The sequence below is a fragment of the Schistocerca nitens genome, chromosome 8 (genome assembly GCF_023898315.1).
Source record: "Schistocerca nitens isolate TAMUIC-IGC-003100 chromosome 8, iqSchNite1.1, whole genome shotgun sequence".
NCBI lineage: Eukaryota > Metazoa > Arthropoda > Insecta > Orthoptera > Acrididae > Schistocerca > Schistocerca nitens.
The window spans coordinates 160,348,304-160,364,446 of record NC_064621.1 but is presented as its reverse complement, the minus strand read 5'-3'; positions in this window follow the sequence as shown (position 1 = coordinate 160,364,446).

Sequence of the window (16,143 nt, the reverse complement as noted above, 5' to 3'; positions counted from 1 at the left end):
TGCTCTTTATGGTGTTCGGTTAGACATCGAGGGACCCAGCGGGAACAAACCTTTGAATATCCCAACTGGTGAACAATTGTGACAGCACTACCAACAGAGATGTCAAGTTGAGCACTGAGTTGTTTGATGGTGATCCGTCGATCATCTCGAACGAGTGTGTTCGCACGCTCCGCCATTGCAGGAGTCACAGCTGTGCACGGCCGGCCCGCACGCGGGAGATCAGACAGTCTTGCCTGACCTAGCGGCGATGATGACACACGCTTTGCCCAACGACTCACCGTGCTTTTGTCAACTACCAGATCATCGTAGACATTCTGCAAGCGCCTATGAATATCTGAGATGCCCTGGTTTTCCGCCAAAAGAAACTCGATCACTGCCCGTTGTTTGCAACGCACATCCGTTACAGACGCCATTTTAACAGCTCCGTACAGCGCTGCCACCTGTCACCTGTCGGAAGTCAATGAAACTATACGAGACGAAGCGGGAATGTTTGAAAATATTCCACAAGAAATTTCCGGTTTTTTCAACCAAAATTGGCCGAGAGAAAAAATGTGTTGCATTACTTATTGAACTGCCCTCGTAAAACCAGTAAGAGGTGAAATAGTGTTGGACGTCCACAAGACATCACAGAACGAGGGGGTGGGGTCTTACCCACTCTGTAAATTAGAACAGGCAGCGATCGGTGGCAGATCTGACGACAGAGGACAGTGTCGTTGTAGGCACAGGTGTTTCTGAGCAAATCGTTCAGCACAGACTGCTGAATGTGGCAAAAGTAGCAGACGACCGCTACGTGTTGTCATGCTGAACCACCGACATCATCAGTTAGTACGGCAGTTGACACGGGATAAACAAAATTGGGCCAATCCTGGTAGGATGAACCACGTTACTTGCTATACCTTGTGTCAAATACGCCATCATTCAGGTGAAATGGTGCTCTAAATGTGTCCTGAGCCACAGACGCATGGCAGTGGGAACTGTGACCTGCGCTTCATTGCAACCTGTGGTAGAAGTCGAATGCACGATGGCAGCTGTGGACTACATGAACATGACTATGGGCCAGTCGCATTCTTTTAGGTATGTCTTCCCAGACGACGATGACATTTTTCAGCGAGGTAACTGTCCGTGTCACAAAGCCGTAATCACGCTACAGTGGTTTGTGGCACACGATAGTGAACTCACGGTTATCAAATGGTATAAATGGCTCTGAGCACTATGGGACTTAACTTCTGAAGTTATCAGTCGTAGAACTTTACTTAAACCTAACTAACCTAAGGACATCACACACATCCACGCCCGAAGCAGGATTCGAACCTGCGACCGTAGCGGTCGCGCAGTTCCAGACTGTAGCGCCTAGAACCGCTCGGGCACTCGGCCGGCACGGTTATCACCTGGCCAATAAATTCGCATGATCTGAACTCACTGTAAGACATATGGGACGCTATCGGGCTTCAGCTCCATGCTCATAAACCGCAGGCTAGTAATTTACCAGAAAAGGGAGACCTGTGCGCAGCCATCTGGTAGCTATATTTTCTCTGTTTCCATCACTGATCTTACATGGGAAAGGTAGGAGCAATATTCATGTACTGTGGACTATTACTCCAATAGTAACGCTTGGTTGGCTCCTCTATACTCTGAAAAAGACTAGAAGCGGGAAACAAAGGATCAGTAGGACAGGACGCTGTATTAAGCACTCTGACACCCTTCAACTTTGACTAATGACATGCTGTCCCGGAACTTTTTGCCCTTAAATTTTATTTTTCATGTTAATTATGTTTCATCAGTACACGAACATATGATGTGGGTGCATTAAATTCCTAGGGTTACATCTTAGTAATAAATTCAGTTAGGACGACCATACCACAAAATGTGTGAGATCTTATGAAAGTTATCTGCTAAGGTCATTAGTTCCCAAGCTTACACACTACTGAACCTAAATTATCCTAAGGACAAACACACACACCCATGCCCGAGGGAGGACTCGAACCTCCGCCGGAACCAGCCGCACAGTCCATGACTGCAGCGCCCTAGACCGCTCGGCTAATCCCGCGCGGCACCATACCACAGAACGGACAAAATGCTACCTTGGTACAATAATAGAAGCTGAACCAGACGACAAACTTCCGTATGTTGTTCAGTGATACCTCCAGGGTATTTTGATATAAGGTACCCACAGTCTCTCGTGGCTCTCTTTATGTGAAAATACATTCACAAAATTGAAGGAGCTTGTAGTAATGGACCAGTGCCAGTTTCAGGACAAAGGATCCATTGTTGTCCTTATGTAAACAAACCAGTCACTTGGCCTAGCTCCCGGTAGGTACGCAAATCATTTAATTTTTGACGCTAATGTAAATAAACTGCTCACTTGAATCCTTAATTTTATTTGCTCAGGTGTTACTTACCGACCAATACTTTTGGCATATATTCATGACTGCTGTATTAACTACCATAATTTATTACCGGAACTGGTCACCACCATCACAAGTTATGTTTATGCAAGTCGAATCTTAATTTCTGTAATTTATGATGCAAAGTGACGACCTCTCCCCCATTCATGTACTGCATTCCTATTTATGCCACATCATCAGCCCCCTCCATCATCATTCTTCGAGGAAACTAGCGTCATGAGCTGGACTTAGCATACATGCTCTATATGTTACTCAATCAACAGCAGCAGCAGGAAATTCAAGAGATATATGCAACTTCGTTTTCTCAATTTGCAGCAAAGTATTGTGCCCAATGGAGGTCCTGCAAGCACACTAATTTATGACCACCTCCCTGTTTACAGTTTTGGGGTAATCCATTACAATTTTGTCGATTATTTCTCAGTATTCCAAAGACACACATATGAGACTTTAAACGTTAAACAGTTACCACAGTGCAGTATTTAAACAATTTTCACAATGCAGTATTTAACAACATACATACTCTTGCTACAGACCAAGTCTATATTTCACTGAAAGTAACTTATCCTTGCATTATTAGTGTGTAAAAAAGCACTGATCTCATTATCAGGTCGGCAGAGGGAAGTCTAACACTGTAATAATATACTGGAGTGGAAAATAACAGCAGGAACATTTCTACAGAAAAGTATATCCATCGCTAAATTACACAAATTACCCCTATTTCTGCCACTACCAACGGGGTAAGATGATACAAAAAAATGGTTCAAATGGCTCTGAGCACTATGGGACTCAACTTCTGAAGTCATAAGTCCCGTAGAACTTAGAACTACTTAAACCTAACTAACCTCAGGACATCACACACATCCTTGCCCGAGACAGGATTCGAACCTGCGACCGTAGCGACTGTAGCGCCTACAACCGCTCGGCCAGTCCGGCCGGCTAAGATGATACACCTCTCATTTATACGTGGCTGTATCCTGCCTCCATAATGGCCAGCCCGTACCTGTAGTGACATGAGTGAGATGTGCAGCTGCGTTTATGTAGCCGCTGGTCGTGCCCGCAGGCAATGGTCGCCATACTCAGCACCCTAATAAAGGTCACTCGTACGCAGTGCAGCACTGTTCAAACGACTACGTAATTAAAATATATTATTTCCCCATATGCGAGCAGTCCTAAAATTGCAGTCGCTGATACACGGTGTCTTGCCGGTGGTAGCACTGTTCGAACACTACCATATCAAATTTTGGATCTCCTCTATTAGTACAGGTAGCTGAGTGGTTAGCGTGGCAGAATGTCAATCCTAAGGTCCCGGGTTCGATTCCCGGCTGGGTCGGAGATTTTCTCCGCTCAGGGACTGGGTGTTGTGTTGTCCTAATCATCATCATTTCATCCCCATCGACGCGCAGGTCGCCGAAGTGGTGCCAACTCGAAAGACCTGCACCAGGTGAACGGTCTACCCGACGGGAGACCCTAGCCACACGACATCATCATCATCAGTACAAAAAAAGGCAGTCATGAAAAAAGTATATTTCCCATATGAGGTGTGTACCTTGGTTCATATATAAATGACTGTGGTTTTTCTACCTACAGAGTGGCTTCGATAAGGCTATACCATCAGGATGCAATCGACCATTCTATCAGAACTACTGTTTTAATCACCCATGCCTGTCTTGAATTTGTTAGTAAAATTAGATACTCGTATAAATTTCATGAACGGACACTTCTTGGCAGTTGAACACCTCCGTTCAATACACCTAAAAGTTTCAAACACTGCCATCTATTACAGCTATAAGCGGCATTTTCCACACAAATGTATCCAATGCAATTATATTCATTTCTTGCTCTTGGATGTATGAATAATTACCTGTAGCACTTCGAACAAGGACTATTTCTAGTTTATCTTTCATGATGGTGCGCCTATTATCCTCTAAGAACGCCATAAACATTTTGACCGGGATACACACTATAATTTGATCCATCTACGAAACATACTGCATTTTATAAGCCGTTCAAGTCTGAAAGTCGTCTGAAAACGTATGTTTTGACGGTAATGTGATTGAAATGTTTCCTGTGTGGTCTGTTTTGACACCAATAAGTTCCTATCTTATTTCTTGAAACAGGGAGGCGAATCCGTCTTGTGTAAGTTGCAGTGTGGTTGCTGGAGAGCTACCTTCTTCATAAAGCTCCTTGCAAACATCGGAAACTACTACCCGAAATCCATATGTATTATAAAAATGAATGTGTGTATGTGAATATGTTCCACATCCTCTTCTAAGCCACTGGACAGATTTGAACCAAACGTTGTACTCATATACCTTACTGTAAGGCAACAATCGCTGTAGGGGTATTAAGCACCTATGTAGCACAGTTCAGGAGATATGACTGTATTCGCAACATACACTCTTGGAAATGGAAAAAAGAACACATTGACACCGGTGTGTCAGACCCACCATACTTGCTCCGGACACTGCGAGAGGGCTGTACAAGCAATGATCACACGCACGGCACAGCGGACACACCAGGAACCGCGGTGTTGGCCGTCGAATGGCGCTAGCTGCGCAGCATTTGTGCACCGTCGCCGTCAGTGTCAGCCAGTTTGCCGTGGCATACGGAGCTCCATCGCAGTCTTTAACACTGGTAGCATGCCGCGACAGCGTGGACGTGAACTGTATGTGCAGTTGACGGACTTTGAGCGAGGGCGTATAGTGGGCATGCGGGAGGCCGGGTGGACGTACCGCCGAATTGCTCAACACGTGGGGCATGAGGTCTCCACAGTACATCGATGTTGTCGCCAGTGGTCGGCGGAAGGTGCACGTGCCCGTCGACCTGGGACCGGACCGCAGCGACGCACGGATGCACGCCAAGACCGTAGGATCCTACGCAGTGCCGTAGGGGACCGCACCGCCACTTCCCAGCAAATTAGGGACACTGTTGCTCCTGGGGTATCGGCGAGGACCATTCGCAACCGTCTCCATGAAGCTGGGCTACGGTCCCGCACACCGTTAGGCCGTCTTCCGCTCACGCCCCAACATCGTGCAGCCCGCCTCCAGTGGTGTCGCGACAGGCGTGAATGGAGGGACGAATGGAGACGTGTCGTCTTCAGCGATGAGAGTCGCTTCTGCCTTGGTGCCAATGATGGTCGTATGCGTGTTTGGCGCCGTGCAGGTGAGCGCCACAATCAGGACTGCATACGACCGAGGCACACAGGGCCAACACCCGGCATCATGGTGTGGGGAGCGATCTCCTACACTGGCCGTACACCACTGGTGATCGTCGAGGGGACACTGAATAGTGCACGGTACATCCAAACTGTCATCGAACCCATCGTTCTACCATTCCTAGACCGGCAAGGGAACTTGCTGTTCCAACAGGACAATGCACGTCCGCATGTATCCCGTGCCACCCAACGTGCTCTAGAAGGTGTAAGTCAACTACCCTGGCCAGCAAGATCTCCGGATCTGTCCCCCATTGAGCATGTTTGGGACTGGATGAAGCGTCGTCTCACGCGGTCTGCACGTCCAGCACGAACGCTGGTCCAACTGAGGCGCCAGGTGGAAATGGCATGGCAAGCCGTTCCACAGGACTACATCCAGCATCTCTACGATCGTCTCCATGGGAGAATAGCAGCCTGCATTGCTGCGAAAGGTGGATATACACTGTACTAGTGCCGACATTGTGCATGCTCTGTTGCCTGTGTCTATGTGCCTGTGGTTCTGTCAGTGTGATCATGTGATGTATCTGACCCCAGGAATGTGTCAATAAAGTTTCCCCTTCCTGGGACAATGAATTCACGGTGTTCTTATTTCAATTTCCAGGAGTGTATTTCGGAGGCATTATCCACATATGCCATTGAATGTACCTCCACCAATATACTATAATTGTACGATATACAGTTCAAGAGATATGATGCCGCAAAGACTGGGATACGTGCAGACTGCGGATAACGCGTGATGTTCTAATACATTTACTCTTTACTGCCCAGACACTCCTACGGTCGGTTCTACTTAAGGAAGTCCCTGACACCTGGCAACGCTTTTGACAGATTTCAACTAAGAATTGAAAACAGCTGTAGGAGAAAACATTAGCAGTCTTTAGAGCTATGAAGAGGCACTGGCGTAGAGACGTTTACAAAATCGCATTGTAGACGCACGATCCAGTTGCGCCCAGCGTACACAAACTGTGTTTCTTAATTTGGATACTGTACTTATACATTTGTACATTATGCTCACTTCTTTCCACGACTGTTTACTAATTTCAAAGGTTTTTCATGAATGCATCTAGATGAAATTTTCTCGATGTTACGGTACAAACACAGTTTATTTTTTGTTTTCGTTTCTAACAGGAAGTTCGCAAAACGAGTGGGAAGTGCCTAGTTTGTCAGCTAGTAGTTAAATAATCTTGGTGTTGGATGAGAATCCTTATCTCCTCATTATTATTAAACATTGACGAAGCGAAAAGTTTGTGTGATTAATGTTTCTGGCGAGTCATCTGCTCATCATATTGAACTGGGGCAAGTATCCTGAGTTATGTCTTTGCTCAGCTTCAGTCGTATCGATTTAAGGGACTTGTAAATCTCATATATTACCATGTTGTCATTCTACGGCAAAATGGTGTACTGATGGCGCTGTGCATCGGTTTTATGCTTTATTCTCATGCTGCTGCTGCTGCTTAAGGTGAAATTGTACTACGATTTCCTCTCCTCGAAAATCAATTACAGTCCTATCATGGGCCACAATGTTCAATTCGAGACAGTATAATGTCTGAGCAGTCACTGGGGGGTGTATCGGCTTGCTCAGAACCTATGGGAGTTAATTAATGGTCCCATTGTGGGGAAGATCCATAGATCGTATGAATTAATTGGTGGTTGAGGTAAGAACTCAATGTGATATTACACTGGACGCAGATTGTGCTTTGTGGTAGTATATCCACAGCTCAATCTGACATGAAAATTTTCTCAAAATCGTCTCCAAAACTTGGCTGCTCGAGAAACTCCGTAGTGGTCATACCGAACGTTCATGGCTAAAGTGTATTCTCTGTTTTTATATACGTTGGACATAACTCAAACTCTTTTACAGATCGTTTTATAATCACATTTAAATCGTCAGTATCGTACGAGGTGTGGCTAGAAAAAAACCGGACTAGTACTGGTGAAACAATAAAACGAATGCAATAAGGCTGAAAGTCGCGTGGCCTGTCACGTGACTCTCGCTCTGCCTACTGCTCGAGTTTCATCTGCCTCCTGCACTCAGTCTGCCCGTGGCGTCTGTTTTAAGTAGTTGACGTTTTGTCTGTGCGTCGGAAAATGTTGAGTGTACAGAAAGAACAGCGTGTTAACATCAAATTTTGTTTCAAACTAGGAAAATCTGCAAGTGAAACGTTTGTAATGTTACAAAAAGTGTACGGCGATGATTGTTTATCGCGAACACAAGTGTTTGAGTGGTTTAAACGATTTAAAGATGGCCGCGAAGACACCCGTGATGACACTCGCACTGGCAGACCATTGTCAGCAAAAACTGATGCAAACATTGAAAAAATCGGTAAACTTGTTCGACACTTTCCTTGTCAACTCCTGTTAACTCAGACACTGCTCTGATTGTTAAACGGCGATCTTGTCGAACAAGTTTACCGATTTTTTCAATGTTTGCATCAGTTTTTGCTGACAATGGTCTGCCAGTGCGAGTGTCATCACTGGTGTCTTCGCGGCCATCTTTAAATCGTTTAAACCACTCAAACACTTGTGTTCGCCATAAACAATCATCGCCGTACACTTGTTGTAACATTACAAACGTTTCACTTGCAGATTTTCCTAGTTTGAAACAAATGGTTCAAATGGCTCTGAGCACTATGGGACTCAACTGCTGAGGTCATTAGTCCCCTAGAACTTAGAACTAGTTAAACCTAACTAACCTAAGGACATCACAAACATCCATGCCCGAGGCAGGATTCGAACCTGCGACCGTAGCGGTCTTGCGGTTCCAGACTGCAGCGCCTTTAACCGCACGGCCACTTCGGCCGGCAGTTTGAAACAGAATTTGATGTTAACACGCTGTTCTTTCTGTACACTCAACATTTTCCGACGCACAGACAAAACGTCAACTACTTAAAACAGACGCCACGGGCAGACTGAGTGCAGGAGGCAGATGAAACTCGAGCAGTAGGCGGAGCGTGAGTCACGTGACAGGCCACGCGACTTTCAGCCTTATTGCATTGGTTTTATTGTTTCACCAGTACTAGTCCGGTTTTTTTCTAGCCACACCTCGTATTAGTCAGACTGCTAGAAGTAGTTTGTGGTTTGCCTTGGTGATGTTAGGAATGCTGTTATACAGTGACGCGCCAAAGAAACTGGTATAGGCATGTGTATTCAATTACAGACATGTAAACAGGCAGAAGAGGGCATTGCGGTCGGCAAAACTTATATAAGACATGTGTCCGACGCAGTTGTTAGATCGTTTACTGCTGTTACAATGACAGGTTACCAAGATTTAAGTGAGTTTCAACGTGATGTTATAGTCCGAGCACGAGCGATGGGACACAGCATCTCCGAGGTAGTGATGAGGTGGGGATTTTCCCGTGCATCCATTTCACGAGTGTACCGAGAATGTCAGGAATCCGGTAAAACATCAAATCTCCGACATAACTGCGGCCGGAAAAAGATCTTGCAAGAACAGGACCAACGACGACTGAAGAGAATGGTTCATCGTGACGTACGCGCAACCTTCCCGCAAATTTCTGCAGATTTCAATTCTGGGCCATCAACAAGTGCCAGCGTGCGAACCGTTCAACGAAACATCGTAGATATGGGCTTTCGGTGCCTAAGGCCCACTCGTGTACCCTTGATGACTGCACGGCACAAAGCTTTACGCCTCGCCTGGGCCCGTCAGCATCGACATTAGACTGTTAATGACTGGAAACATGTTGCCTGGTCGGACGAGTCTCGTTTTAAATTGTGTGATCGGATGGACGTGTACGGGCATGGAGGCAAACTCGTGAATCCATGGGCCATGCCATGTCTGCAGGGAACTGTTAAAGCTGGTGGAGGCTCTGTAATGGTGTGAGGGGCGTGGGGCATGGAACCCCTGATATGTCTCGGTATGACTCTGACAGGTGATTCGTACGTAAGCATCCTGTCTGACCACCTGCATCCATGCATGTGCTTTCCGACGGAATTGGGCAATTCCAGCAGGACACCCCACACGTCCACAATTGCTACAGAGTGACTCCAGCAACATTTTTCTGAGTTTAAACACTTCCGCTGCCCACCAAACTCCGCAGACCAACATTATTTAGCGCATTTGGGATGCCTTGCAACGTGCAGTTTAGAAGAGATCTCCCCCACCCCCCCCTCCATCGTATTATTACGGATTTATGGGTAGCCCTGCAGGATTCATGGTGTCAGTTCCCTCGAGCACTGCTTCAGACATTAGTCGAGTCCATGACACGTCGTATTGCGACACTTCTGCGCGCTCGCCGGGCGCCCTACACGATGTTAGGCACGTGTACCAGTTTCTTTGGCTCTCCAGTGTATGTTTCCAGATCGATCAACGCGGTAGTGTACTCTCCCTTGCTTAGACCTATTTCCAGAAGTAATTTGCACTTCATACTGATGACCGGTCGTTTAACGTTAGAGCGTACAACAACACATCTACACCACAAGTGATGCAGTAGTGTGTATGGTGCTTGTTTTAGTGCACCTGTCAGGAGAAACATTAAACAGAAATGTCCACAGTCATATGAACCGAAATCTTCGTAGCCTTGAAAATTGTAGAATACACTGTCTTTGGCGAAGAAATGGTGCAGTACTTCAGGCAGTCATAAATCCCCATATGAGTCAAAGTAGTACAAGTTTCTCTAGTGTTTTTCAACATACGCAGCCCAGTAGGTTCCAAATCCCCCTGCAACATCTAAATTTACAATCCCACATTATTTTGGTTTTCAAGTCGTCTCTGGCAACGTATTTCATATAATCAATTAACAAAATCATAGGATTTCGAATATTTTGATGAATCTAAGCAGATCCGTAATTGTAAGCTATCTTTCTGGTAGTACAGTTAGAGGACTTTTTCTTATCAACAGGCCAAATCCTTTCTTGTGTGGTTTTATGTATAATAATTAATATAATCCTCCATCATCCTATTATGCCTATTAGCCTCCTGTAGTCACGACATTCTTCACTGTTTGGGCAAAGGCCGCTGCCCTTCCTGCTCCACCAGCTGTCTAATACATTGATAGTATCCTAGCCATTTTAACAAATCTTTTTCTTCTTACTCCTTTCTGCTTCATGGCACATTTCGCCACTGCCAAGGCTAATTGGATACAATTATTTCTACATCCTACACGTTTCTTCTTCTACTTCTTTAGTGTACAACGAGCTGCATTCAAAACTTGTCATAAATTTATCACAGCACCCAAATTAAGTTTGACATGCATTGCTTAATAACTGTGATTGGCTCAACATGTTGTCCTGTGGCCATGTCTCTTCTTCAACGTATTTCCCTGGCCTTTTCAGCTAAAATTTAATTAACGGACCTTGATTTGCAGCTTACGCTAAGTCATGTTCCTTACATACCTTGTCTAGTAGGTTAATCTCCTTATCGCCATGAACTAATCGCTTTTTCAGCTTCGTTCTAGCTCCACAGTAATCATACTCAAGGTTACTTAATTCACCAGATAACTTATCGGGAATACTTCCATTACGTCTGATGCACTTCCTAGCACTCACTTTGTACTAGTGCGCTGTCTGAGGTTTGCACTCAACTGTCGCACGGCGATGGAAAGCCAAGCCATTTTGCTAAAGCCTTGTTTTCTCCATGTCTTATGACGTGCTCAATGAAAAACGCGCCTGATTCAGAGCTTTTCTTTATTTATTCTATGTAAAAACTTTCAGCGGTTTCTTCACCTTCAGTGTTCTTTAATACGTATGTAGGTTCAAGGGTTTGTTTGTTGCCTCTAACTCTGGGGAGGTAGAATGTCATTGCCTTTGCTGAATGTCTGATAGGTTGCTCCATCGGTACCACAGAAAATTCCTGTAATAGTTGGTATGTAAGCTAAAATATATTTCTGAGCGTATATATAAACATTCTCAAAGAGGAATCCCTTACCATGTGTTAATAATGGAATAACAAAATTGGTCTTCCCACAGGTGGATGGTCGGACAAAGCACAAATATTATCAGGAAATAGTGCTCCAGTGTTGTTCTTGCAGTTTTCATGTCACTGCATGACCAGCCAGTTAGTAGCGGGACATTGTGACAGGCATCTTCTGTCTAGTTTGTCATACTGAGGACTATGTGCGTACAGTAGCATGCAGAAACCGAGCAAGGTGGCGAAGTCGTTAGCACGGGAGGACGACGGTTCCACTAAATTGCTTCAGGCAAATTCTGGGATAGTTCCCTTGAAAGCGCACAGCCGATATCCTCCCCATCCATCCTTCCTCGCTGTTTGGTACCACCCCCCCACCCCCCCAACCAACCAGCATACAGGGGATTTTCTAGTGAACACACATGTAGCTCTCACACCTTTCTCTATTTATAAACACATCAATATAGTAGGGTGCATGAAAATATGTAAATATGAGCGTAGTTCTGTGTGTACATCTGGCATGGTTGTTTTGTACATTTGACTTGTACTGATGCACAAAAAAAACGTATCCTTGGATGATGAGTTTTTCGCACTGACTCTAACAGATTGGTTTATTTTCTTTTGTAGGATGCCAGCTTGGTCGACAATCTAGACTACGCAGGTTCACATAAATGGTATATGTTAGAAGGGTGCTCTTACAGATGTGTGTTCTCTTCCCTATTATTCAGTTTCATTGTTAATGGAAAGTCCCCTGCAGAGATTATATGTTTACCCACTGTCACTGATGGAGAGTGCCCATTTCCATGGAACAAGGCTGCAATTTGCATTGATGTGTTACATAGGCATATTCGCTCATCTGCTTTCGTTTCACTATATCACAGATTTTCGAAAACCATCGCCAGATAGAACTCATGATCTGACATGATTCCCAAGGCCAAACATTTGCTGCCACTGATGATGAGACTCTAAGTTCGTTACACAACACTGATTTTACATCGGGTGGCGTATCCTTATGTGAGGGATGTCTTGCTATGTGTTCCGATTCAGTTACCCTTCAAGAGTTCTCACACGACTGGGTTAATATATTATCAATTTTTGTATTATAAACACACGCACACACAGGTATGTGTATTAGCAGCAGTGCAAGCAACCTCCAAAACATTTTTTGGGTGTAGTCACTATGTGTTCAGACACACTTGTAAGTCGGCCGCGGTGGCCGTGCGGTTCTAGCGCTGCAGCCCGGAACCGCGGGGCTGCTACGGTCGCAGGTTCGAATCCTGCCTCGGGCATGGATGTGTGTGATGTCCTTAGGTTAGTTAGGTTTAAGTAGTTCTAAGTTCTAGGGGACTGATGACCTAAGATGTTAAGTCCCATAGTGCTCAGAGCCATTTGAACACACTTGTACTCTGCCTAGCATTACTGTTTGATGTTAGTTCCTCCACAGTTCACCGCCTGTCTTGTTTTATCAGTCTGCCCAGCCTATGGTCTCCGACATCTGTAATGGGGGATGGCCGCCCAACCCCACGCCGTCTGCTCGTGGTTTCACCTTGGTTTCGCCACATGTTGAAGACACTCACGACAGCACTCCTCGAAAACCTGACAAGTCGTGCAGTTTCCGAAATGCTCTTTCCGAGCTTTCGGGCCATCACAATCTGCCCTCGGTCAAACTCAGATTCTACGCACGGATTGCACACACACTAATACTGCATGTATCGTGCGTGCGTCTGACTAGCAGTCATTCATTGCCAGATGTCGTTGCTATCGCCTCGACGCGTTTATATCAATAGTAGGACGGTGTGTATAAGCAGTACTTACAGAGTCATATTTTCTAAAATATAGGGTGATTCAAAAAGAATACCACAACTTTAAAAATGTGTATTTAATGAAAGAAACATAATATAACCTTCTGTTATACATCACTACAAAGAGTATTTAAAAAGGTTTTTTTTCACTCAAAAACAAGTTCAGAGATGTTCAATATAGCCCCCTCCAGACACACGAGCAATATCAACCCGATACTCCAACTCGTTCCACACTCTCTGTAGCATATCAGGCGTAACAGTTTGGATAGCTGCTGTTATTTCTCGTTTCAAATCATCAATGGTGGCTGGGAGAGGTGGCCGAAACACCATATCCTTAACATACCCCCATAAGAAAAAATCGCAGGGGGTAAGATCAGGGCTTCTTGGAGGCCAGTGATGAAGTGCTCTCTCACGGGCTGCCTGGTGGCCGATCCATCGCCTCGGGTAGTTGACGTTCAGGTAGTTACGGACAGATAAGTGCCAATGTGGTGGCGCTCCATCCTGCTGAAATATGAATTGTTGTGCTTCTTATTCGAGCTGAGGGAACAGCCAATTCACTTCTGCCGTACTCAATAACACAAAAAGCTTTCTGTTGAGCGGTCGCCATCTTAGCATCAACTGACGCTGACGCCTAGTCAACAGTGCTCAAGCGAACAAATGTACAACTAAATGAAACTTTATAGCTCCCTTAATTCGCCGACAGATAGTGCTTAGCTCTGCCTTTTGTCGTTGCAGAGTTTTAAATTCCTAAAGTTGTGGTATTCTTTTTGAATCACCCTGTATAACTTGCTGTGTTGTCGTACGTTTTTCCTTCATTCGCAAGCGAAACGAAAATGAGGGATGTTAATTAAGTGATTAAAACACAACGGAAAGGAACAATATGCACACTATACAAGGAGACTCGTGGGCATGCTACATCATCATAACGCAGTACCCATACTGCAGTGGTCCGATATCAGGGGCCGCAGGCATCACTTTATCAAACGATGCAACGGGGATATCAGCTTCCTTGCCAGATCCCTGTTACGCGCCTGTCAACATAGCTCTGTATCTTGGTGCTGATAAAAGAGAGACGACCAATGATGAAATATAGACCACATAACTTTACCTGCGGTATGTGAGTACGCAAGCGTAGAAATTTTACTGTTCCCCTAGCCACTTGTGCTTCTGCAGTCTTTAGAGGTTCGTAATCTTCAAACATCGAATATATACAAATGCAGAGTTTAACAAATGGCTCAAATGGCTCTGAGCGCTATGGGACCTAACATCTGAGGTCTTCACTCCCTTAGAACTACTTAAACCTAACTAACCTAAGGACAACACACACATCCATGCCCGAGGCAGGATTCGAACCTGCGACCGTAGCGGTCGCGCGGTTCTGGACTGAAGTGCCTAGAACCGCTCAGCCACACCGGCCGGCAGAGTTTAACACAGATGCAAAACCTGAAGAGTGGTAGAGCAGAATTCTCCGTGTTTTTTTTTTTTAAAAAAAAAGAAAAAAACACTAAAATCACAAAATCAAAATTATTTCCATTGGCAATGCTTCGTGATTCGGCTAAGACTTCTGAGTATGTGAGCCATGTAACAGATGGAATAGTACAGACTTAGAATGTGAAGAATTTATACTTTTCGGTCTTCTGTTGTTTTTGATATACGTAAATTATCTTCTGGTTGCATTGCCAGAAGACACAAATTTTGCCTTTTTTAAAATTATTCAAATATAGGGATAAAAAGTTGTATCATTATTCTTATTGACAGAACATCTAAGGAAATATTTAAAACCTCAAGGGACTGTTCACGCAAATAGAGCATCAATAAATTTTGGGGAGAGTCAGTACACACAATTCAACATGAGTCAAATGGTTCAAATGGCTCTAAGCACTATGGGACTTAACATCTGAGGTCATCAGTCCCCTAGATCGTAGAACTACTTAAACCTAACTAACCTAAGGACATCACATACATCCATGTCCGAGGCAGGAATCGAACCTGCGACGGTAGCAGCAGCGCGGTTCCGAACTGAAGACCCTAGAACTTCTCGGCCACCCCGGCTGGCAAGTAATAATGAGAGGGGCTAGAAAGTTGCGTGATTTAATGTTTCTCAGAGAGAGTAGTGTTTATTTTTCAAGGAGAAATTATGAGGTTTATGAAAGTACATGCTTCAGTTTTTTCTTAAATGCAACGATGTGATAAATTTTGCGTAGAGTGTAGCGTAACCCGCTCCGGAGGTGTCATCAGAGACACCTTCACTAGCCGAGATCGCTAAATACTCATTTTATTGGATGATCGGTTTCGACAGGGCTATGCTGCCGTCATCGGATCTACCAGAGAATGAAGTTGGCAGGAAAAAATCTTACAATCAAGATATTGCCATTTGATACACTGTCTTGTTTCACAACCTACTGGAACTATAACATACCTTACGTTTTTGTAATTTTACGACGTATTATCCATCAGTGATAGAAATCGCTCCACACTGCATACACACTTCCCACTACTACGGAGATCAAGGGAAATTATACAAGATTATCATTATACTTTCAATGGTTGGCTGTTTATAATACTGTATGCATAGCACACTTTTCTTATATAAAATAAATATAGTGTCTAACCATTGTGAAGACCAGTTCGAAATATAACTATGGGCATTCAGATATAAATTATAAACATCATACAGAGTACGCCAGAAGAGATATGCTGCCTAAAGAATCTGTTTTATAAAAAAAAACATTGTCTACGTTTAGCGTACTGCTGGGCTAATTCTTGTTTCCTAACTTAATTCGAATATAGTTAATCCTACGAAATTATCAAAGGTATACACATTAATTATACGTAAAAATTCCTATACTTCTCTGATTTGGA